Source organism: Rana temporaria, chromosome 2, assembly GCF_905171775.1.
Source record: "Rana temporaria chromosome 2, aRanTem1.1, whole genome shotgun sequence".
In the NCBI taxonomy this organism is placed as follows: Eukaryota; Metazoa; Chordata; class Amphibia; order Anura; family Ranidae; genus Rana; species Rana temporaria.
Window position 1 is genome coordinate 145,024,887 of NC_053490.1, and position 20,093 is coordinate 145,044,979.

Below are 20,093 nucleotides of genomic sequence, written 5' to 3' on the forward strand. Positions count from 1 at the left end.
AGTCACTATGAGTTGAACAGTGTCTGTGTTCTGCGGGGTTATGCTCTGGTTTCTTTTTAGAATGAATAAATCTTTTGCCTTTTACTAAAGATTTTTGTGGGGAGGAGCAATCGGGCCTCTTTGTTGAAAAATACCTTGAGTTTATTTGATTTGGAAAGGCACACAGACGACTTTAATGCTGGTGGTGGTGGTAAATGCGGCCTAGAAAATGATTTGATGGTTTTGATCCACCTACGCATATATTTGCCACCATTTCCATGGCTGTGTGCCTTATATTGTTTTGATGAAGCCGATTATTACGCATGCCTGCTGATTCCTGCCCCCATGCAGCCGCACAGACATGTAAATTAGGGTGTCTTGGAGTCACCATGAGTTGTACAGCATCTGTGTTATGCCGGCCCGTGCGTCGAATATTGTTCTGATGAAGCCGATTGTTAAGCGTGCCAGCTGATTCCCGCCCCCATGCAGATGCACAGACATGCAAATTAGGCTGTCTTGGAGTCACCATGAGTTGAACAGCATCTGTGTTATGCCGGGCCGTGCGTCTCATATTGTTCTGATGAAGCCGATTGTTACGCGTGCCTGCTGATTCCCGCCCCCATGCAGATGCACAGACATGCAAATTAGGCTGTCTTGGAGTCACCATGAGTTGAACAGTGTCTGTGTTCTGCAGGGTTATGCTCTGGTTTCTTTTTAGAATGAATAAATCTTTTGCCTTTTACTAAAGATTTTTGTGGGGAGGAACAACCGGGCCTCCTTGTTGAAAAATAGCTTGACTTACTTTGATTTGGAAAGGCACGCAGATGACTTTAATGTTGGTGGTGGTGGTGGTAAATGCGGCCTAGAAAACGATTTGATGGTTTTGATCCACCTACGCATATATTTGCCACCATTTCCGTGCCTTATATTGTTTTGATGAAGCCGATTATTATGCGTGCCTGCTGATTCCTGCCCCCATGCAGCTGCACAGACCTGTAAATTAGGGTGTCTTGGAGTCAACATGAATTGTACAGCATCTGTGTTATGCCGGGCCGTGCGTCTCATATTTTTCTGATGAAGCCGATTGTTACGCGTGCCAGCTGATTCCTGCCCCCATGCAGATGCACAGACATGCAAATTAGTCTGTCTTGGAGTCACCAAGAGTTGAACAGCATCTGTGTTATGCCGGGCCGTGCGTCTCATATTGTTCTGATGAAGCCGATTGTTACGCGTGCCTGCTGATTCCCGCCCCCATGCAGATGCACAGACATGCAAATTAGGCTGTCTTGGAGTCACTATGAGTTGAACAGTGTCTGTGTTCTGCAGGGTTATGCTCTGGTTTCTTTTTAGAATGAATAAATCTTTTGCCTTTTACTAAAGATTTTTGTGGGGAGGAGCAATCGGGCCTCTTTGTTGAAAAATACCTTGAGTTTATTTGATTTGGAAAGGCACACGGACGACTTTAATGCTGGTGGTGGTGGTAAATGCGGCCTAGAAAATGATTTGATGGTTTTGATCCACCTACGCATATATTTGCCACCATTTCCATGGCTGTGTGCCTTATATTGTTTTGATGAAGCCGATTATTACGCACGCCTGCTGATTCCTGCCCCCATGCAGATGCACAGACATGCAAATTAGGCTGTCTTGGAGTCACCATGAGTTGAACAGTGTCTGTGTTCTGCAGGGTTATGCTCTGGTTTCTTTTTAGAATGAATAAATCTTTTGCCTTTTACTAAAGATTTTTGTGGGGAGGAACAACCGGGCCTCCTTGTTGAAAAATAGCTTGAGTTACTTTGATTTGGAAAGGCACGCAGATGACTTTAATGTTGGTGGTGGTGGTGGTAAATGCGGCCTAGAAAACGATTTGATGGTTTTGATCCACCTACGCATATATTTGCCACCATTTCCGTGCCTTATATTGTTTTAATGAAGCCGATTATTATGCGTGCCTGCTGATTCCTGCCCCCATGCAGCTGCACAGACCTGTAAATTAGGGTGTCTTGGAGTCACCATGAGTTGAACAGCATCTGTTTTATGCCGGGCCGTGCGTCTCATATTGTTCTGATGAAGCCGATTGTTACGCGTGCCTTCTGATTCCCGCCCCCATACAGATGCACAGACATGCAAATTAGGCTGTCTTGGAGTCACCATGAGTTGAACAGTGTCTGTGTTCTGCCGGGTTATGCTCTGGTTTCTTTTTAGAATGAATAAATCTTTTGCCTTTTACTAAAGATTTTTGTGGGGAGGAACAACCGGGCCTCCTTGTTGAAAAATAGCTTGAGTTACTTTGATTTGGAAAGGCACGTAGATGACTTTAATGTTGGTGGTGGTGGTGGTAAATGTGGCCTAGAATACGATTTGATGGTTTTGATCCACCTACGCATATATTTGCCACCATTTCCGTGCCTTATATTGTTTTGATGAAGCCGATTATTATGCGTGCCTGCTGATTCCTGCCCCCATGCAGCTGCACAGACCTGTAAATTAGGGTGTCTTGGAGTCACCATGAATTGTACAGCATCTGTGTTATGCCGGGCCGTGCGTCTCATATTTTTCTGATGAAGCCGATTGTTACGCGTGCCAGCTGATTCCTGCCCCCATGCAGATGCACAGACATGCAAATTAGTCTGTCTTGGAGTCACCATGAGTTGAACAGCATCTGTGTTAAGCCGGGCCGTGCGTCTCATATTGTTCTGATGAAGCCGATTGTTACGCGTGCCTGCTGATTCCCGCCCCCATGCAGATGCACAGACATGCAAATTAGGCTGTCTTGGAGTCACCATGAGTTGAACAGTGTCTGTGTTCTGCAGGTTTATGCTCTGGTTTCTTTTTAGAATGAATAAATCTTTTGCCTTTTACTAAAGATTTTTGTGGGGAGGAGCAACCGGGCCTCTTTGTTGAAAAATAGCTTGAGTTTATTTGATTTGGAAAGGCACACAGACGACTTTAATGCTGGTGGTGGTGGTAAATGCGGCCTAGAAAATGATTTGATGGTTTTGATCCACCTATGCATATATTTGCCACCATTTCCATGACTGCGTGCCTGATATTGTTTTGATGAAGCCGATTATTACGCATGCCTGCTGATTCCTGCCCCCATGCAGCTGCACAGACATGTAAATTAGGGTGTCTTGGAGTCACCATGAGTTGTACAGCATCTGTGTTATGCCGGCCCGTGCGTCTCATATTGTTCTGATGAAGCCGATTGTTACACGTGCCAGCTGATTCCCGCCCCCATGCAGATGCACAGACATGCAAATTAGGCTGTCTTGGAGTCACCATGAGTTGAACAGCATCTGTTTTATGCCGGGCCGTGCGTCTCATATTGTTCTGATGAAGCCGATTGTTACGCGTGCCTTCTGATTCCCGCCCCCATACAGATGCACAGACATGCAAATTAGGCTGTCTTGGAGTCACCATGAGTTGAACAGTGTCTGTGTTCTGCCGGGTTATGCTCTGGTTTCTTTTTAGAATGAATAAATCTTTTGCCTTTTATTAAAGATTTTTGTGGGGAGGAACAACCGGGCCTCCTTGTTGAAAAATAGCTTGAGTTCCTTTGATTTGGAAAGGCACGCAGATGACTTTAATGTTGGTGGTGGTGGTGGTGGTGGTGGTGGTAAATGCGGCCTGGAAAACGATTTGATGGTTTTGATCCACCTACGCATATATTTGCCACCATTTCCGTGCCTTATATTGTTTTGATGAAGCCGATTATTACGCGTGCCTGCTGATTCCTGCCCCCATGCAGCTGCACAGACCTGTAAATTAGGGTGTCTTGGAGTCACCATGAATTGTACAGCATCTGTGTTATGCCGGGCCGTGCGTCTCATATTGTTCTGATGAAGCTGATTGTTACGCGTGCCAGCTGATTCCCGCCCCCATGCAGATGCACAGACATGCAAATTAGTCTGTCTTGGAGTCACCATGAGTTGAACAGCATCTGTGTTATGCCGGGCCGTGCGTCTCATATTGTTCTGATGAAGCCGATTGTTACGCGTGCCTGCTGATTCCCGCCCCCATGCAGATGCACAGACATGCAAATTAGGCTGTCTTGGAGTCACCATGAGTTGAACAGTGTCTGTGTTCTGCCTGGGTTATGCTCTGGTTTCTTTTTAGAATGAATAAATCGTTTGCGTTTTACTAAAGATTTTTGTGGGGAGGAACAACCGGGCCTCTTTGTTGAAAAATAAACTTAAATATTGCCTCTTTGTTGAAAAATGCCTTGAGTTTATTTGATTTGGAAAGGCACACAGACGACTTTAATGCTGGTGGTGGTGGTAAATGCGGCCTAGAAAATGATTTGATGGTTTTGATCCACCTATGCATATATTTGCCACCATTTCCATGGCTGTGTGCCTTATATTGTTTTGATGAAGCCGATTATTACGCATGCCTGCTGATTCCTGCCCCCATGCAGATGCACAGACATGCAAATTATGCTGTCTTGGAGTCACAATGAGTTGAACAGTGTCTGTGTTCTGCAGGGTTATGCTCTGGTTTCTTTTTAGAATGAATAAATCTTTTGCCTTTTACTAAAGATTTTTGTGGGGAGGAACAACCGGGTCTCCTTGTTGAAAAATAGCTTGAGTTCCTTTGATTTGGAAAGGCACGCAGATGACTTTAATGTTGGTGGTGGTGGTGGTAAATGCGGCCTAGAAAACGATTTGATGGTTTTGATCCACCTACGCATATATTTGCCACCATTTCCGTGCCTTATATTGTTTTGATGAAGCCGATTATTACGCGTGCCTGCTGATTCCTGCCCCCATGCAGCTGCACAGACCTGTAAATTAGGGTGTCTTGGAGTCACCATGAATTGTACAGCATCTGTGTTATGCCGGGCCGTGCGTCTCATATTGTTCTGATGAAGCTGATTGTTACGCGTGCCAGCTGATTCCCGCCCCCATGCAGATGCACAGACATGCAAATTAGTCTGTCTTGGAGTCACCATGAGTTGAACAGCATCTGTGTTATGCCGGGCCGTGCGTCTCATATTGTTCTGATGAAGCCGATTGTTACGCGTGCCTGCTGATTCCCGTCCCCATGCAGATGCACAGACATGCAAATTAGGCTGTCTTGGAGTCACCATGAGTTGAACAGTGTCTGTGTTCTGCAGGGTTATGCTCTGGTTTCTTTTTAGAATGAATAAATCTTTTGCCTTTTACTAAAGATTTTTGTGGGGAGGAGCAACCGGGCCTCTTTGTTGAAAAATACCTTGAGTTTATTTGATTTGGAAAGGCACACAGACGACTTTAATGCTGGTGGTGGTGGTAAATGCGGCCTAGAAAATGATTTGATGGTTTTGATCCACCTATGCAAATATTTGCCACCATTTCCATGGCTGCGTGCCTTATATTGTTTTGATGAAGCCGATTATTACGCATGCCTCCTGATTCCTGCCCCCATGCAGCTGCACAGACATGTAAATTAGGGTGTCTTGGAGTCACCATGAGTTGAACAGCATCTGTGTTATGCCGGGCCGTGCGTCTCATATTGTTCTGATGAAGCCGATTGTTACGCGTGCCTGCTGATTCCTGCCCCCATGCAGATGCACAGACATGCAAATTAGGCTGTCTTGGAGTCACCATGAGTTGAACAGTGTCTGTGTTCTGCAGGGTTATGCTCTGGTTTCTTCTTAGAATGAATAAATCTTTTGCCTTTTACTAAAGATTTTTGTGGGGAGGAACAACCGGGCCTCCTTGTTGAAAAATATCTTGAGTTCCTTTGATTTGGAAAGGCATGCAGATGACTTTAATGTTGGTGGTGGTGGTGGTAAATGCGGCCTAGAAAACGATTTGATAGTTTTGATCCACCTACGCATATATTTGCCACCATTTCCGTGCCTTATATTGTTTTGATGAAGCCGATTATTACGCGTGCCTGCTGATTCCTGCCCCCATGCAGCTGCACAGACCTGTAAATTAGGGTGTCTTGGAGTCACCATGAATTGTACAGCAGCTGTGTTATGCCGGGCCGTGCGTCTCATATTGTTCTGATGAAGCCGATTGTTACGCGTGCCAGCTGATTCCCGCCCCCATGCAGATGCACAGACATGCAAATTAGTCTGTCTTGGAGTCACCATGAGTTGAACAGCATCTGTGTTATGCCGGGCCGTGCGTCTCATATTGTTCTGATGAAGCCGATTGTTACGCGTGCCTGCTGATTCCCGCCCCCATGCAGATGCACAGACATGCAAATTAGGCTGTCTTGGAGTCACTATGAGTTGAACAGTGTCTGTGTTCTGCAGGGTTATGCTCTGGTTTCTTTTTAGAATGAATAAATCTTTTGCCTTTTACTAAAGATTTTTGTGGGGAGGAGCAATCGGGCCTCTTTGTTGAAAAATACCTTGAGTTTATTTGATTTGGAAAGGCACACAGACGACTTTAATGCTGGTGGTGGTGGTAAATGCGGCCTAGAAAATGATTTGATGGTTTTGATCCACCTACGCATATATTTGCCACCATTTCCATGGCTGTGTGCCTTATATTGTTTTGATGAAGCCGATTATTACGCATGCCTGCTGATTCCTGCCCCCATGCAGCTGCACAGACATGTAAATTAGGGTGTCTTGGAGTCACCATGAGTTGTACAGCATCTGTGTTATGCCGGCCCGTGCGTCTCATATTGTTCTGATGAAGCCGATTGTTACGCGTGCCAGCTGATTCCTGCCCCCATGCAGATGCACAGACATGCAAATTAGGCTGTCTTGGAGTCACCATGAGTTGAACAGCATCTGTGTTATGCCGGGCCGTGCGTCTCATATTGTTCTGATGAAGCCGATTGTTACGCGTGCCTGCTGATTCCCGCCCCCATGCAGATGCACAGACATGCAAATTAGGCTGTCTTGGAGTCACCATGAGTTGAACAGTGTCTGTGTTCTGCCTGGGTTATGCTCTGGTTTCTTTTTAGAATGAATAAATCGTTTGCGTTTTACTAAAGATTTTTGTGGGGAGGAACAACCGGGCCTCTTTGTTGAAAAATAAACTTAAATATTGCCTCTTTGTTGAAAAATGCCTTGAGTTTATTTGATTTGGAAAGGCACACAGACGACTTTAATGCTGGTGGTGGTGGTAAATGCGGCCTAGAAAATGATTTGATGGTTTTGATCCACCTATGCATATATTTGCCACCATTTCCATGGCTGTGTGCCTTATATTGTTTTGATGAAGCTGATTATTACGCATGCCTGCTGATTCCTGCCCCCATGCAGATGCACAGACATGCAAATTATGCTGTCTTGGAGTCACAATGAGTTGAACAGTGTCTGTGTTCTGCAGGGTTATGCTGTGGTTTCTTTTTAGAATGAATTAATCTTTTGCCTTTTACTAAAGATTTTTGTGGGGAGGAACAACCGGGTCTCCTTGTTGAAAAATAGCTTGAGTTCCTTTGATTTGGAAAGGCACGCAGATGACTTTAATGTTGGTGGTGGTGGTGGTAAATGCGGCCTAGAAAACGATTTGATGGTTTTGATCCACCTACGCATATATTTGCCACCATTTCCGTGCCTTATATTGTTTTGATGAAGCCAATTATTACGCGTGCCTGCTGATTCCTGCCCCCATGCAGCTGCACAGACCTGTAAATTAGGGTGTCTTGGAGTCACCATGAATTGTACAGCATCTGTGTTATGCCGGGCCGTGCGTCTCATATTGTTCTGATGAAGCCGATTGTTACGCGTGCCAGCTGATTCCCGCCCCCATGCAGATGCACAGACATGCAAATTAGTCTGTCTTGGAGTCACCATGAGTTGAACAGCATCTGTGTTATGCCGGGCCGTGCGTCTCATATTGTTCTGATGAAGCCGATTGTTACGCGTGCCTGCTGATTCCCGCCCCCATGCAGATGCACAGACATGCAAATTAGGCTGTCTTGGAGTCACCATGAGTTGAACAGTGTCTGTGTTCTGCAGGGTTATGCTCTGGTTTCTTTTTAGAATGAATAAATCTTTTGCCTTTTACTAAAGATTTTTGTGGGGAGGAGCAATCGGGCCTCTTTGTTGAAAAATACCTTGAGTTTATTTGATTTGGAAAGGCACACAGACGACTTTAATGCTGGTGGTGGTGGTAAATGCGGCCTAGAAAATGATTTGATGGTTTTGATCCACCTATGCAAATATTTGCCACCATTTCCATGGCTGCGTGCCTTATATTGTTTTGATGAAGCCGATTATTACGCATGCCTCCTGATTCCTGCCCCCATGCAGCTGCACAGACATGTAAATTAGGGTGTCTTGGAGTCACCATGAGTTGAACAGCATCTGTGTTATGCCGGCCCGTGCGTCTCATATTGTTCTGATGAAGCCGATTGTTACGCGTGCCTGCTGATTCCTGCCCCCATGCAGATGCACAGACATGCAAATTAGGCTGTCTTGGAGTCACCATGAGTTGAACAGTGTCTGTGTTCTGCCTGTTTATGCTCTGGTTTCTTTTTAGAATGAATAAATCTTTTGCCTTTTACTAAAGATTTTTGTGGGGAGGAACAACCGGGCCTCCTTGTTGAAAAATAGCTTGAGTTCCTTTGATTTGGAAAGGCACGCAGATGACTTTAATGTTGGTGGTGGTGGTGGTAAATGCGGCCTAGAAAACGATTTGATAGTTTTGATCCACCTACGCATATATTTGCCACCATTTCCGTGCCTTATATTGTTTTGATGAAGCCGATTATTACGCGTGCCTGCTGATTCCTGCCCCCATGCAGCTGCACAGACCTGTAAATTAGGGTGTCTTGGAGTCACCATGAATTGTACAGCAGCTGTGTTATGCCGGGCCGTGCGTCTCATATTGTTCTGATGAAGCCGATTGTTACGCGTGCCAGCTGATTCCCGCCCCCATGCAGATGCACAGACATGCAAATTAGGCTGTCTTGGAGTCACCATGAGTTGAACAGCATCTGTGTTATGCCGGGCCGTGCGTCTCATATTGTTTTGATGAAGCCGATTGTTACGCGTGCCTGCTGATTCCCGCCCCCATGCAGATGCACAGACATGCAAATTAGGCTGTCTTGGAGTCACTATGAGTTGAACAGTGTCTGTGTTCTGCAGGGTTATGCTCTGGTTTCTTTTTAGAATGAATAAATCTTTTGCCTTTTACTAAAGATTTTTCTGGGGAGGAGCAATCGGGCCTCTTTGTTGAAAAATACCTTGAGTTTATTTGATTTGGAAAGGCACACAGACGACTTTAATGCTGGTGGTGGTGGTAAATGCGGCCTAGAAAATGATTTGATGATTTTGATCCACCTACGCATATATTTGCCACCATTTCCATGGCTGTGTGCCTTATATTGTTTTGATGAAGCCGATTATTACGCATGCCTGCTGATTCCTGCCCCCATGCAGCTGCACAGACATGTAAATTAGGGTGTCTTGGAGTCACCATGAGTTGTACAGCATCTGTGTTATGCCGGCCCGTGCGTCTCATATTGTTCTGATGAAGCCAATTGTTACACGTGCCAGCTGATTCCCGCCCCCATGCAGATGCACAGACATGCAAATTAGGCTGTCTTGGAGTCACCATGAGTTGAACAGCATCTGTGTTATGCCGGGCCGTGCGTCTCATATTGTTCTGATGAAGCCGATTGTTACGCGTGCCTGCTGATTCCCGCCCCCATGCAGATGCACAGACATGCAAATTAGGCTGTCTTGGAGTCACCATGAGTTGAACAGTGTCTGTGTTCTGCTCTGGTTTCTTTTTAGAATGAATAAATCTTTTGCCTTTTACTAAAGATTTTTGTGGGGAGGAACAACCGGGCCTCCTTGTTGAAAAATAGCTTGAGTTCCTTTGATTTGGAAAGGCATGCAGATGACTTTAATGGTGGTGGTGGTGGTGGTAAATGCGGCCTAGAAAACGATTTGATAGTTTTGATCCACCTACGCATATATTTGCCACCATTTCCGTGCCTTATATTGTTTTGATGAAGCCGATTATTACGCGTGCCTGCTGATTCCTGCCCCCATGCAGCTGCACAGACCTGTAAATTAGGGTGTCTTGGAGTCACCATGAATTGTACAGCAGCTGTGTTATGCCGGGCCGTGCGTCTCATATTGTTCTGATGAAGCCGATTGTTACGCGTGCCAGCTGATTCCCGCCCCCATGCAGATGCACAGACATGCAAATTAGGCTGTCTTGGAGTCACCATGAGTTGAACAGCATCTGTGTTATGCCGGGCCGTGCGTCTCATATTCTTCTGATGAAGCCGATTGTTACGCGTGCCTGCTGATTCCCGCCCCCATGCAGATGCACAGACATGCAAATTAGGCTGTCTTGGAGTCACTATGAGTTGAACAGTGTCTGTGTTCTGCAGGGTTATGCTCTGGTTTCTTTTTAGAATGAATAAATCTTTTGCCTTTTACTAAAGATTTTTCTGGGGAGGAGCAATCGGGCCTCTTTGTTGAAAAATACCTTGAGTTTATTTGATTTGGAAAGGCACACAGACGACTTTAATGCTGGTGGTGGTGGTAAATGCGGCCTAGAAAATGATTTGATGGTTTTGATCCACCTACGCATATATTTGCCACCATTTCCATGGCTGTGTGCCTTATATTGTTTTGATGAAGCCGATTATTACGCATGCCTGCTGATTCCTGCCCCCATGCAGCTGCACAGACATGTAAATTAGGGTGTCTTGGAGTCACCATGAATTGTACAGCATCTGTGTTATGCCGGCCCGTGCGTCTCATATTGTTCTGATGAAGCCGATTGTTACGCGTGCCAGCTGATTCCCGCCCCCATGCAGATGCACAGACATGCAAATTAGGCTGTCTTGGAGTCACCATGAGTTGAACAGCATCTGTGTTATGCCGGAACGTGCGTCTCATATTGTTCTGATGAAGCCGGTTGTTACGCGTGCCTGCTGATTCCCGCCCCCATGCAGATGCACAGACATGCAAATTAGGCTGTCTTGGAGTCACCATGAGTTGAACAGTGTCTGTGTTCTGCAGGGTTATGCTCTGGTTTCTTTTTAGAATGAATAAATCTTTTGCCTTTTACTAAAGATTTTTGTGGGGAGGAACAACCGGGCCTCCTTGTTGAAAAATAGCTTGAGTTACTTTGATTTGGAAAGGCACGCAGATGATTTTAATGTTGGTGGTGGTGGTGGTAAATGCGGCCTAGAAAACGATTTGATGGTTTTGATCCACCTACGCATATATTTGCCACCATTTCCGTGCCTTATATTGTTTTGATGAAGCCGATTATTATGCGTGCCTGCTGATTCCTGCCCCCATGCAGCTGCACAGACCTGTAAATTAGGGTGTCTTGGAGTCACCATGAATTGTACAGCATCTGTGTTATGCCGGGCCGTGCGTCTCATATTGTTCTGATGAAGCTGATTGTTACGCGTGCCAGCTGATTCCCGCCCCCATGCAGATGCACAGACATGCAAATTAGGCTGTCTTGGAGTCACCATGAGTTGAACAGCATCTGTGTTATGCCGGGCCGTGCGTCTCATATTGTTCTGATGAAGCCGATTGTTACGCGTGCCTGCTGATTCCCGCCCCCATGCAGATGCACAGACATGCAAATTAGGCTGTCTTGGAGTCACCATGAGTTGAACAGTGTCTGTGTTCTGCAGGGTTATGCTCTGGTTTCTTTTTAGAATGAATAAATCTTTTGCCTTTTACTAAAGATTTTTGTGGGGAGGAACAACCGGGCCTCTTTGTTGAAAAATACCTTGAGTTTATTTGATTTGGAAAGGCACACAGACGACTTTAATGCTGGTGGTGGTGGTAAATGCGGCCTAGAAAATGATTTGATGGTTTTGATCCACCTATGCAAATATTTTCTACCATTTCCATGGCTGCGTGCCTTATATTGTTTTGATGAAGCCGATTATTACGCATGCCTCCTGATTCCTGCCCCCATGCAGCTGCACAGACATGTAAATTAGGGTGTCTTGGAGTCACCATGAGTTGAACAGCATCTGTGTTATGCCGGGCCGTGCGTCTCATATTGTTCTGATGAAGCCGATTGTTACGCGTGCCTGCTGATTCCTGCCCCCATGCAGATGCACAGACATGCAAATTAGGCTGTCTTGGAGTCACCATGAGTTGAACAGTGTCTGTGTTCTGCAGGGTTATGCTCTGGTTTCTTCTTAGAATGAATAAATCTTTTGCCTTTTACTAAAGATTTTTGTGGGGAGGAACAACCGGGCCTCCTTGTTGAAAAATAGCTTGAGTTCCTTTGATTTGGAAAGGCATGCAGATGACTTTAATGTTGGTGGTGGTGGTGGTAAATGCGGCCTAGAAAACGATTTGATAGTTTTGATCCACCTACGCATATATTTGCCACCATTTCCATGCCTTATATTGTTTTGATGAAGCCGATTATTACGCGTGCCTGCTGATTCCTGCCCCCATGCAGCTGCACAGACCTGTAAATTAGGGTGTCTTGGAGTCACCATGAATTGTACAGCAGCTGTGTTATGCCGGGCCGTGCGTCTCATATTGTTCTGATGAAGCCGATTGTTACGCGTGCCAGCTGATTCCCGCCCCCATGCAGATGCACAGACATGCAAATTAGTCTGTCTTGGAGTCACCATGAGTTGAACAGCATCTGTGTTATGCCGGGCCGTGCGTCTCATATTGTTCTGATGAAGCCGATTGTTACGCGTGCCTGCTGATTCCCGCCCCCATGCAGATGCACAGACATGCAAATTAGGCTGTCTTGGAGTCACCATGAGTTGAACAGTGTCTGTGTTCTGCAGGGTTATGCTCTGGTTTCTTTTTAGAATGAATAAATCTTTTGCCTTTTACTAAAGATTTTTGTGGGGAGGAGCAATCGGGCCTCTTTGTTGAAAAATACCTTGAGTTTATTTGATTTGGAAAGGCACACAGACGACTTTAATGCTGGTGGTGGTGGTAAATGCGGCCTAGAAAATGATTTGATGGTTTTGATCCACCTATGCATATATTTGCCACCATTTCCATGGCTGTGTGCCTTATATTGTTTTGATGAAGCCGATTATTACGCATGCCTGCTGATTCCTGCCCCCATGCAGCTGCACAGACATGTAAATTAGGGTGTCTTGGAGTCACCATGAGTTGTACAGCATCTGTGTTATGCCGGCCCGTGCGTCTCATATTGTTCTGATAAAGCCGATTGTTATGCGTGCCAGCTGATTCCCGCCCCCATGCAGATGCACAGACATGCAAATTAGGCTGTCTTGGAGTCACCATGAGTTGAACAGCATCTGTGTTATGCCGGGCCGTGCGTCTCATATTGTACTGATGAAGCCGATTGTTACGCGTGCCTGCTGATTCCCGCCCCCATGCAGATGCACAGACATGCAAATTAGGCTGTCTTGGAGTCACCATGAGTTGAACAGTGTCTGTGTTCTGCCTGGGTTATGCTCTGGTTTCTTTTTAGAATGAATAAATCGTTTGCGTTTTACTAAAGATTTTTGTGGGGAGGAACAACCGGGCCTCTTTGTTGAAAAATAAACTTAAATATTGCCTCTTTGTTGAAAAATGCCTTGAGTTTATTTGATTTGGAAAGGCACACAGACGACTTTAATGCTGGTGGTGGTGGTAAATGCGGCCTAGAAAATGATTTGATGGTTTTGATCCACCTATGCATATATTTGCCACCATTTCCATGGCTGTGTGCCTTATATTGTTTTGATGAAGCTGATTATTACGCATGCCTGCTGATTCCTGCCCCCATGCAGATGCACAGACATGCAAATTATGCTGTCTTGGAGTCACAATGAGTTGAACAGTGTCTGTGTTCTGCAGGGTTATGCTGTGGTTTCTTTTTAGAATGAATAAATCTTTTGCCTTTTACTAAAGATTTTTGTAGGGAGGAACAACCGGGTCTCCTTGTTGAAAAATAGCTTGAGTTCCTTTGATTTGGAAAGGCACGCAGATGACTTTAATGTTGGTGGTGGTGGTGGTAAATGCGGCCTAGAAAACGATTTGATGGTTTTGATCCACCTACGCATATATTTGCCACCATTTCCGTGCCTTATATTGTTTTGATGAAGCCAATTATTACGCGTGCCTGCTGATTCCTGCCCCCATGCAGCTGCACAGACCTGTAAATTAGGGTGTCTTGGAGTCACCATGAATTGTACAGCATCTGTGTTATGCCGGGCCGTGCGTCTCATATTGTTCTGATGAAGCTGATTGTTACGCGTGCCAGCTGATTCCCGCCCCCATGCAGATGCACAGACATGCAAATTAGTCTGTCTTGGAGTCACCATGAGTTGAACAGCATCTGTGTTATGCCGGGCCGTGCGTCTCATATTGTTCTGATGAAGCCGATTGTTACGCGTGCCTGCTGATTCCCGCCCCCATGCAGATGCACAGACATGCAAATTAGGCTGTCTTGGAGTCACCATGAGTTGAACAGTGTCTGTGTTCTGCAGGGTTATGCTCTGGTTTCTTTTTAGAATGAATAAATCTTTTGCCTTTTACTAAAGATTTTTGTGGGGAGGAGCAATCGGGCCTCTTTGTTGAAAAATACCTTGAGTTTATTTGATTTGGAAAGGCACACAGACGACTTTAATGCTGGTGGTGGTGGTAAATGCGGCCTAGAAAATGATTTGATGGTTTTGATCCACCTATGCAAATATTTGCCACCATTTCCATGGCTGCGTGCCTTATATTGTTTTGATGAAGCCGATTATTACGCATGCCTCCTGATTCCTGCCCCCATGCAGCTGCACAGACATGTAAATTAGGGTGTCTTGGAGTCACCATGAGTTGAACAGCATCTGTGTTATGCCGGCCCGTGCGTCTCATATTGTTCTGATGAAGCCGATTGTTACGCGTGCCTGCTGATTCCTGCCCCCATGCAGATGCACAGACATGCAAATTAGGCTGTCTTGGAGTCACCATGAGTTGAACAGTGTCTGTGTTCTGCAGGGTTATGCTCTGGTTTCTTTTTAGAATGAATAAATCTTTTGCCTTTTACTAAAGAATTTTGTGGGGAGGAACAACCGGGCCTCCTTGTTGAAAAATAGCTTGAGTTCCTTTGATTTGGAAAGGCACGCAGATGACTTTAATGTTGGTGGTGGTGGTGGTAAATGCGGCCTAGAAAACGATTTGATGGTTTTGATCCACCTACGCATATATTTGCCACCATTTCCGTGCCTTATATTGTTTTGATGAAGCCGATTATTACGCGTGCCTGCTGATTCCTGCCCCCATGCAGCTGCACAGACCTGTAAATTAGGGTGTCTTGGAGTCACCATGAATTGTACAGCAGCTGTGTTATGCCGGGCAGTGCGTCTCATATTGTTCTGATGAAGCCGATTGTTACGCATGCCAGCTGATTCCCGCCCCCATGCAGATGCACAGACATGCAAATTAGGCTGTCTTGGAGTCACCATGAGTTGAACAGCATCTGTGTTATGCCGGGCCGTGCGTCTCATATTGTTCTGATGAAGCCGATTGTTACGCGTGCCTGCTGATTCCCGCCCCCATGCAGATGCACAGACATGCAAATTAGGCTGTCTTGGAGTCACTATGAGTTGAACAGTGTCTGTGTTCTGCAGGGTTATGCTCTGGTTTCTTTTTAGAATGAATAAATCTTTTGCCTTTTACTAAAGATTTTTGTGGGGAGGAGCAACCGGGCCTCTTTGTTGAAAAATACCTTGAGTTTATTTGATTTGGAAAGGCACACAGACGACTTTAATGCTGGTGGTGGTGGTAAATGCGGCCTAGAAAATGATTTGATGGTTTTGATCCACCTATGTATATATTTGCCACCATTTCCATGGCTGTGTGCCTTATATTGTTTTGATGAAGCCGATTATTACGCATGCCTGCTGATTCCTGCCCCCATGCAGCTGCACAGACATGTAAATTAGGGTGTCTTGGAGTCACCATGAGTTGTACAGCATCTGTGTTATGCCGGCCCGTGCGTCTCATATTGTTCTGATGAAGCCGATTGTTATGCGTGCCAGCTGATTCCCGCCCCCATGCAGATGCACAGACATGCAAATTAGGCTGTCTTGGAGTCACCATGAGTTGAACAGCATCTGTGTTATGCCGGGCCGTGCGTCTCATATTGTTCTGATGAAGCCGATTGTTACGCGTGCCTGCTGATTCCCGCCCCCATGCAGATGCACAGACATGCAAATTAGGCTGTCTTGGAGTCACCATGAGTTGAACAGTGTCTGTGTTCTGCCTGGGTTATGCTCTGGTTTCTTTTTAGAATGAATAAATCGTTTGCGTTTTACTAAAGATTTTTGTGGGGAGGAACAACCGGGCCTCTTTGTTGAAAAATAAACTTAAATATTGCCTCTTTGTTGAAAAATGCCTTGAGTTTATTTGATTTGGAAAGGCACACAGACGACTTTAATGCTGGTGGTGGTGGTAAATGCGGCCTAGAAAATGATTTGATGGTTTTGATCCACCTATGCATATATTTGCCACCATTTCCATGGCTGTGTGCCTTATATTGTTTTGATGAAGCTGATTATTACGCATGCCTGCTGATTCCTGCCCCCATGCAGATGCACAGACATGCAAATTATGCTGTCTTGGAGTCACAATGAGTTGAACAGTGTCTGTGTTCTGCAGGGTTATGCTGTGGTTTCTTTTTAGAATGAATAAATCTTTTGCCTTTTACTAAAGATTTTTGTAGGGAGGAACAACCGGGTCTCCTTGTTGAAAAATAGCTTGAGTTCCTTTGATTTGGAAAGGCACGCAGATGACTTTAATGTTGGTGGTGGTGGTGGTAAATGCGGCCTAGAAAACGATTTGATGGTTTTGATCCACCTACGCATATATTTGCCACCATTTCCGTGCCTTATATTGTTTTGATGAAGCCAATTATTACGCGTGCCTGCTGATTCCTGCCCCCATGCAGCTGCACAGACCTGTAAATTAGGGTGTCTTGGAGTCACCATGAGTTGTACAGCATCTGTGTTATGCCGGCCCGTGCGTCTCATATTGTTCTGATGAAGCTGATTGTTACGCGTGCCAGCTGATTCCCGCCCCCATGCAGATGCACAGACATGCAAATTAGTCTGTCTTGGAGTCACCATGAGTTGAACAGCATCTGTGTTATGCCGGGCCGTGCGTCTCATATTGTTCTGATGAAGCCGATTGTTACGCGTGCCTGCTGATTCCCGCCCCCATGCAGATGCACAGACATGCAAATTAGGCTGTCTTGGAGTCACCATGAGTTGAACAGTGTCTGTGTTCTGCAGGGTTATGCTCTGGTTTCTTTTTAGAATGAATAAATCTTTTGCCTTTTACTAAAGATTTTTGTGGGGAGGAGCAATCGGGCCTCTTTGTTGAAAAATACCTTGAGTTTATTTGATTTGGAAAGGCACACAGACGACTTTAATGCTGGTGGTGGTGGTAAATGCGGCCTAGAAAATGATTTGATGGTTTTGATCCACCTATGCAAATATTTGCCACCATTTCCATGGCTGCGTGCCTTATATTGTTTTGATGAAGCCGATTATTACGCATGCCTCCTGATTCCTGCCCCCATGCAGCTGCACAGACATGTAAATTAGGGTGTCTTGGAGTCACCATGAGTTGAACAGCATCTGTGTTATGCCGGCCCGTGCGTCTCATATTGTTCTGATGAAGCCGATTGTTACGCGTGCCTGCTGATTCCCGCCCCCATGCAGATGCACAGACATGCAAATTAGGCTGTCTTGGAGTCACCATGAGTTGAACAGTGTCTGTGTTCTGCAGGGTTATGCTCTGGTTTCTTTTTAGAATGAATAAATCTTTTGCCTTTTACTAAAGATTTTTGTGGGGAGGAACAACCGGGCCTCCTTGTTGAAAAATAGCTTGAGTTCCTTTGATTTGGAAAGGCATGCAGATGACTTTAATGTTGGTGGTGGTGGTGGTAAATGCGGCCTAGAAAACGATTTGATAGTTTTGATCCACCTACGCATATATTTGCCACCATTTCCGTGCCTTATATTGTTTTGATGAAGCCGATTATTACGCGTGCCTGCTGATTCCTGCCCCCATGCAGCTGCACAGACCTGTAAATTAGGGTGTCTTGGAGTCACCATGAATTGTACAGCAGCTGTGTTATGCCGGGCCGTGCGTCTCATATTGTTCTGATGAAGCCGATTGTTACGCGTGCCAGCTGATTCCCGCCCCCATGCAGATGCACAGACATGCAAATTAGTCTGTCTTGGAGTCACCATGAGTTGAACAGCATCTGTGTTATGCCGGGCCGTGCGTCTCATATTGTTCTGATGAAGCCGATTGTTACGCGTGCCTGCTGATTCCCGCCCCCATGCAGATGCACAGACATGCAAATTAGGCTGTCTTGGAGTCACCATGAGTTGAACAGTGTCTGTGTTCTGCCTGGGTTATGCTCTGGTTTCTTTTTAGAATGAATAAATCGTTTGCGTTTTACTAAAGATTTTTGTGGGGAGGAACAACCGGGCCTCTTTGTTGAAAAATAAACTTAAATATTGCCTCTTTGTTGAAAAATGCCTTGATTTGGAAAGGCACACAGACGACTTTAATGCTGGTGGTGGTGGTAAATGCGGCCTAGAAAATGATTTGATGGTTTTGATCCACCTATGCATATATTTGCCACCATTTCCATGGCTGTGTGCCTTATATTGTTTTGATGAAGCTGATTATTACGCATGCCTGCTGATTCCTGCCCCCATGCAGATGCACAGACATGCAAATTATGCTGTCTTGGAGTCACAATGAGTTGAACAGTGTCTGTGTTCTGCAGGGTTATGCTGTGGTTTCTTTTTAGAATGAATAAATCTTTTGCCTTTTACTAAAGATTTTTGTAGGGAGGAACAACCGGGTCTCCTTGTTGAAAAATAGCTTGAGTTCCTTTGATTTGGAAAGGCACGCAGATGACTTTAATGTTGGTGGTGGTGGTGGTAAATGCGGCCTAGAAAACGATTTGATGGTTTTGATCCACCTACGCATATATTTGCCACCATTTCCGTGCCTTATATTGTTTTGATGAAGCCAATTATTACGCGTGCCTGCTGATTCCTGCCCCCATGCAGCTGCACAGACCTGTAAATTAGGGTGTCTTGGAGTCACCATGAATTGTACAGCATCTGTGTTATGCCGGGCCGTGCGTCTCATATTGTTCTGATGAAGCTGATTGTTACGCGTGCCAGCTGATTCCCGCCCCCATGCAGATGCACAGACATGCAAATTAGTCTGTCTTGGAGTCACCATGAGTTGAACAGCATCTGTGTTATGCCGGGCCGTGCGTCTCATATTGTTCTGATGAAGCCGATTGTTACGCGTGCCTGCTGATTCCCGCCCCCATGCAGATGCACAGACATGCAAATTAGGCTGTCTTGGAGTCACCATGAGTTGAACAGTGTCTGTGTTCTGCAGGGTTATGCTCTGGTTTCTTTTTAGAATGAATAAATCTTTTGCCTTTTACTAAAGATTTTTGTGGGGAGGAGCAATCGGGCCTCTTTGTTGAAAAATACCTTGAGTTTATTTGATTTGGAAAGGCACACAGACGACTTTAATGCTGGTGGTGGTGGTAAATGCGGCCTAGAAAATGATTTGATGGTTTTGATCCACCTATGCAAATATTTGCCACCATTTCCATGGCTGCGTGCCTTATATTGTTTTGATGAAGCCGATTATTACGCATGCCTCCTGATTCCTGCCCCCATGCAGCTGCACAGACATGTAAATTAGGGTGTCTTGGAGTCACCATGAGTTGAACAGCATCTGTGTTATGCCGGCCCGTGCGTCTCATATTGTTCTGATGAAGCCGATTGTTACGCGTGCCTGCTGATTCCTGCCCCCATGCAGATGCACAGACATGCAAATTAGGCTGTCTTGGAGTCACCATGAGTTGAACAGTGTCTGTGTTCTGCAGGGTTATGCTCTGGTTTCTTTTTAGAATGAATAAATCTTTTGCCTTTTACTAAAGATTTTTGTGGGGAGGAACAACCGGGCCTCCTTGTTGAAAAATAGCTTGAGTTCCTTTGATTTGGAAAGGCATGCAGATGACTTTAATGTTGGTGGTGGTGGTGGTAAATGCGGCCTAGAAAACGATTTGATAGTTTTGATCCACCTACGCATATATTTGCCACCATTTCCGTGCCTTATATTGTTTTGATGAAGCTGATTATTACGCGTGCCTGCTGATTCCTGCCCCCATGCAGCTGCACAGACCTGTAAATTAGGG

General features: G+C 45.4%; 22 non-coding genes and 9 pseudogenes across 22 annotated transcripts; all 31 read left to right on the top strand.

Moving 5' to 3' along the window:
* The first annotated feature begins 40 nt into the window (after positions 1-40).
* On the top strand, positions 41-160 carry LOC120930078. Its single transcript, XR_005747594.1, has one exon. It is a non-coding gene; the product is annotated as a U5 spliceosomal RNA (small nuclear RNA).
* Positions 161-677: 517 nt separating this feature from the next.
* On the top strand, positions 678-794 carry LOC120930088. The gene has a single exon (XR_005747604.1). It is a non-coding gene; the product is annotated as a U5 spliceosomal RNA (small nuclear RNA).
* A 515-nt stretch (positions 795-1,309) lies between these two features.
* Positions 1,310-1,429, top strand: LOC120930079. Its single transcript, XR_005747595.1, has one exon. It is a non-coding gene; the product is annotated as a U5 spliceosomal RNA (small nuclear RNA).
* A 241-nt stretch (positions 1,430-1,670) lies between these two features.
* Positions 1,671-1,776, top strand: LOC120930061 (annotated as a pseudogene).
* A 388-nt stretch (positions 1,777-2,164) lies between these two features.
* On the top strand, positions 2,165-2,270 carry LOC120930062 (annotated as a pseudogene).
* Positions 2,271-2,796: 526 nt separating this feature from the next.
* LOC120930077 lies at positions 2,797-2,903 on the top strand (annotated as a pseudogene).
* A 530-nt stretch (positions 2,904-3,433) lies between these two features.
* On the top strand, positions 3,434-3,550 carry LOC120930103. Its single transcript, XR_005747619.1, has one exon. It is a non-coding gene; the product is annotated as a U5 spliceosomal RNA (small nuclear RNA).
* Positions 3,551-4,470: 920 nt separating this feature from the next.
* Positions 4,471-4,587, top strand: LOC120930075. The gene has a single exon (XR_005747593.1). It is a non-coding gene; the product is annotated as a U5 spliceosomal RNA (small nuclear RNA).
* A 515-nt stretch (positions 4,588-5,102) lies between these two features.
* LOC120930089 lies at positions 5,103-5,222 on the top strand. Its single transcript, XR_005747605.1, has one exon. It is a non-coding gene; the product is annotated as a U5 spliceosomal RNA (small nuclear RNA).
* A 379-nt stretch (positions 5,223-5,601) lies between these two features.
* Positions 5,602-5,723, top strand: LOC120930057 (annotated as a pseudogene).
* A 510-nt stretch (positions 5,724-6,233) lies between these two features.
* Positions 6,234-6,353, top strand: LOC120930080. The gene has a single exon (XR_005747596.1). It is a non-coding gene; the product is annotated as a U5 spliceosomal RNA (small nuclear RNA).
* A 910-nt stretch (positions 6,354-7,263) lies between these two features.
* Positions 7,264-7,380, top strand: LOC120930114. The gene has a single exon (XR_005747623.1). It is a non-coding gene; the product is annotated as a U5 spliceosomal RNA (small nuclear RNA).
* Positions 7,381-7,895: 515 nt separating this feature from the next.
* LOC120930081 lies at positions 7,896-8,015 on the top strand. Its single transcript, XR_005747597.1, has one exon. It is a non-coding gene; the product is annotated as a U5 spliceosomal RNA (small nuclear RNA).
* Positions 8,016-8,394: 379 nt separating this feature from the next.
* On the top strand, positions 8,395-8,511 carry LOC120930067. Its single transcript, XR_005747586.1, has one exon. It is a non-coding gene; the product is annotated as a U5 spliceosomal RNA (small nuclear RNA).
* A 515-nt stretch (positions 8,512-9,026) lies between these two features.
* Positions 9,027-9,146, top strand: LOC120930115. Its single transcript, XR_005747624.1, has one exon. It is a non-coding gene; the product is annotated as a U5 spliceosomal RNA (small nuclear RNA).
* A 507-nt stretch (positions 9,147-9,653) lies between these two features.
* On the top strand, positions 9,654-9,775 carry LOC120930073 (annotated as a pseudogene).
* A 510-nt stretch (positions 9,776-10,285) lies between these two features.
* LOC120930116 lies at positions 10,286-10,405 on the top strand. Its single transcript, XR_005747625.1, has one exon. It is a non-coding gene; the product is annotated as a U5 spliceosomal RNA (small nuclear RNA).
* A 517-nt stretch (positions 10,406-10,922) lies between these two features.
* LOC120930063 lies at positions 10,923-11,028 on the top strand (annotated as a pseudogene).
* Positions 11,029-11,554: 526 nt separating this feature from the next.
* LOC120930071 lies at positions 11,555-11,674 on the top strand. Its single transcript, XR_005747590.1, has one exon. It is a non-coding gene; the product is annotated as a U5 spliceosomal RNA (small nuclear RNA).
* A 379-nt stretch (positions 11,675-12,053) lies between these two features.
* Positions 12,054-12,175, top strand: LOC120930058 (annotated as a pseudogene).
* Positions 12,176-12,685: 510 nt separating this feature from the next.
* On the top strand, positions 12,686-12,805 carry LOC120930082. The gene has a single exon (XR_005747598.1). It is a non-coding gene; the product is annotated as a U5 spliceosomal RNA (small nuclear RNA).
* A 910-nt stretch (positions 12,806-13,715) lies between these two features.
* On the top strand, positions 13,716-13,832 carry LOC120930092. Its single transcript, XR_005747608.1, has one exon. It is a non-coding gene; the product is annotated as a U5 spliceosomal RNA (small nuclear RNA).
* Positions 13,833-14,347: 515 nt separating this feature from the next.
* Positions 14,348-14,467, top strand: LOC120930083. The gene has a single exon (XR_005747599.1). It is a non-coding gene; the product is annotated as a U5 spliceosomal RNA (small nuclear RNA).
* A 379-nt stretch (positions 14,468-14,846) lies between these two features.
* LOC120930110 lies at positions 14,847-14,963 on the top strand. The gene has a single exon (XR_005747620.1). It is a non-coding gene; the product is annotated as a U5 spliceosomal RNA (small nuclear RNA).
* Positions 14,964-15,478: 515 nt separating this feature from the next.
* On the top strand, positions 15,479-15,598 carry LOC120930090. The gene has a single exon (XR_005747606.1). It is a non-coding gene; the product is annotated as a U5 spliceosomal RNA (small nuclear RNA).
* Positions 15,599-16,508: 910 nt separating this feature from the next.
* On the top strand, positions 16,509-16,625 carry LOC120930093. Its single transcript, XR_005747609.1, has one exon. It is a non-coding gene; the product is annotated as a U5 spliceosomal RNA (small nuclear RNA).
* Positions 16,626-17,140: 515 nt separating this feature from the next.
* Positions 17,141-17,260, top strand: LOC120930084. The gene has a single exon (XR_005747600.1). It is a non-coding gene; the product is annotated as a U5 spliceosomal RNA (small nuclear RNA).
* Positions 17,261-17,639: 379 nt separating this feature from the next.
* LOC120930059 lies at positions 17,640-17,761 on the top strand (annotated as a pseudogene).
* Positions 17,762-18,654: 893 nt separating this feature from the next.
* LOC120930094 lies at positions 18,655-18,771 on the top strand. The gene has a single exon (XR_005747610.1). It is a non-coding gene; the product is annotated as a U5 spliceosomal RNA (small nuclear RNA).
* Positions 18,772-19,286: 515 nt separating this feature from the next.
* On the top strand, positions 19,287-19,406 carry LOC120930085. The gene has a single exon (XR_005747601.1). It is a non-coding gene; the product is annotated as a U5 spliceosomal RNA (small nuclear RNA).
* Positions 19,407-19,785: 379 nt separating this feature from the next.
* Positions 19,786-19,907, top strand: LOC120930060 (annotated as a pseudogene).
* The last annotated feature ends 186 nt before the right edge of the window (positions 19,908-20,093 follow it).